Here is a 2,977-nt window from a genome sequence, read left to right as displayed (position 1 = left end):
ATTACAAATTGAATTGAACTGAAATTCTTGCAGAAAGAAAAATAATGAAGAAGATGTGCGAGCGAGAATTTTTGTCCTGGACAACAAAATAAATGTGGTGTAACTGCTTGCAATTGCATTTGGATATAACAAGCTTTTAAAAAATTGATTGCCAAATAACACCATACAATATTAAAAAAAAACTATCAAAAATATATTGTGTATTTGGAGTTGATTCCTTTTTGTATTGGTAATGTAAGGATGTAATGCGATACTGTTAGGAAACAAAAAAACACATTTTTCAAAAAAAAAAAAAAAATGCAGTTACACCACTTTTATTATGAACGCCACAATAATTGTAGGAGACCAAGAAACTAGTAAAAAATGTAAGTTTGATTAAAATTTCGAGCGAATAAAAATATTTAGGGGGAGAGTTGAGTTTCCCACAAGACGAAAAATGATTAACTGTTTAAAAAATAAAATGCACGACTGGGTCGCACGTACTTGCTCTTGCAGATCAAAGCACTTTTATGTTGGTTTACTTGAAGAGCTGCCTCTATATAAATGTTAAAGAAATTTGGTTGATGTAGGGGAAGAGCCGACATGGATACCACATTTTTGTTTGAAAAAAAAACATTTTTTTTTAGTTGACTTTTTTGAGAAAAACTAAAAATGCAGTTTTACTACAATTGCTTTGAATATTACGTATGCAAAGTTTAATCAAAATCGTTAGACCCGTTTTTAAGAAAATTGTAATAACTAATTAACGATGTAAGGGAAGAGCATTAAAGGTGTTTATAACGATGCACAGAAAGCAAATTAAATGAATTTTTATGAAATTTGTTATTATTAGATGGCTCATATACATCCTCCCAAGTAAAATATTAAGTGGCCCAATATCTTAAAATGAGGGTTACACATTGTACTAACAATCCCATTAATTTTATTCCGTTATCACAAGTTGCACAATAATTTTTCATACTTTTACTTATGCATCTCACTTCTTCGAAACTGTTATTTGTATGAAAATTCAATAAAAAATAATAGCAAGCTTTTTAAGTTTGTCATGAAAATTAAATATTCCAACTTACTTTTTTTTATTTTTGATTCTCATAGTATGTTTAACATCTGTGTGCAGTCCAAAAAAAATACATAAATTTTCCATGTGGTGCAATAATACCATTTCAAAAGTATTCTTTCTCACTAAATTAAAACACCCTTTAACCTTTAAAATTTTTAATTTTGATGCGCATATTTTATTATTTTTGATTATGATGTTTTAAATGTCCATACAAAATTTCATTAGCCTACCACTTATTTCCAAAGAGTAACTGTTAGAATTCTGACTCTTGCTCTTTAAGTAAAAGACTATTCATGAAGAATTCAATAACTTTTTACATAAAGGTCGAGACATTTTGATATTAATTTTATTCGATTGGGCGTTAGAAAATACCTCGAAATCATGTATCGTGTTGATAAAAATCTTTCATTACCTATACTAGGATATGCAACAAAGATGGAATATAACGTGGCCCAATATCTCAAAATGACTCTTATATTGAGTACTACCAATGACGTTAATTTCATGCTTTTATCACAAAGTGCACAATTTTGATGCTAAGTTGCCCCACTAATATCAATTAACTGTGCGAGTAAAATATTGAATTTAAAATAATGCATTTCAAGATCCGAATACTACAAGCTCAACGAAATGCTTAAACAATGATCAAGTAATTTTTTTTACAGCATTAACCATGCATCCATGGCGTATACGCAACATTTTTGTTTACACATTTTTGTTGGTTAAGAAAATTTTTTCTTTTGCTAAACAAACAATGAAATTAGCTGACGTTTGTGGACCACTTTCTGGTCATTAACATTATGCAGTGATAAGTGCAAAATTTACATAAGCAGGTACCGTTAATGATTTTCAAGATAGATAGAGAAGATAGACCTTGTTTTGAAACTTACATCTGAATTTTTTAAACAAAATCGTTGGAGCCGTTTTTGAGCAATTTAAATTTTACTCAAATCGGTATACATATGACAAGTACCGTTATTTTTGGTCCAAAAAAATTAATTCCAAAAACCCCTCTGGAGAGTCGCCAAATAATGCTTCATACCAAGTTTGACATCAATTGGTTCATCCGTTTAGGCTGTAGCTTCGTTTACAGACAGACAGACGGACTTCCGGGACCCACTTTTTTGGCATTTTCTATTATCGCATGGAAAAATGCTATCTCAACTTTTTTTTTTGTACGAATCCATAAATTGATATATAGTACCTATATCGCAAGTAAAAAAAGGTCTTGTGTTGATGGGTCAATAGAAAAGGTTCACCCACTTAAAAGTAAGTTTGGGTTCAAAATAACTTACGAGTAGATCAGTGGGCGGCAAAGTGAGGTTTATTTAAACATGATGTCATACTTCGACTTTCGTGTTTCGTTTTGCTTTGAATGCAAATTTAAAAATGGTTGCGAGCTCCCCTTTTACACTTAAAGCTCACTGAAATCAAATTGTTTTGCAAAACTAGTAACATATTTTTAATTTCAAGCTAAAGTTTTAATTCAAAATCTAAAAATATAAATCAATACTTACTTTGCTTTTAGTACTGGACATTTTTCTTTTCCTTATTTTTAAACCACGAAGTTGAAACAGTCGCTCGAGTATAGTTGGATTTGAATTTCATTTCTTTTCTTTTTTGAGATGTTGGTGTTGGTTGGTTTAAAAAAATAGTGACTGGCCCAATATCGTTGATATCATGCATTTTTCCATCGGTTTCAATGGTTCAAAACCTGAACAAGTCCTTATTTCTTATAATAATACATTGAATAAAATTATTACTATAACAAAATATTTGTTTGTTGTTTTTTTGTTTTCAGTTGGAGTTTTTAATTAAAACCATTGGTTTCATTATACAAACATAAAAATAGAAAATGTTACAATATATACAAGTATGATTTTTGTTTTTTTTGTTGTTGTTTGTTTGCTTTTGTTG

The sequence above is a fragment of the Episyrphus balteatus genome, chromosome 3, assembly GCF_945859705.1.
Source record: "Episyrphus balteatus chromosome 3, idEpiBalt1.1, whole genome shotgun sequence".
NCBI classification, from domain to species: domain Eukaryota; kingdom Metazoa; phylum Arthropoda; class Insecta; order Diptera; family Syrphidae; genus Episyrphus; species Episyrphus balteatus.
The sequence above is the reverse complement of the archived record's forward strand: the minus strand, read 5'-3'. Positions refer to the sequence as shown.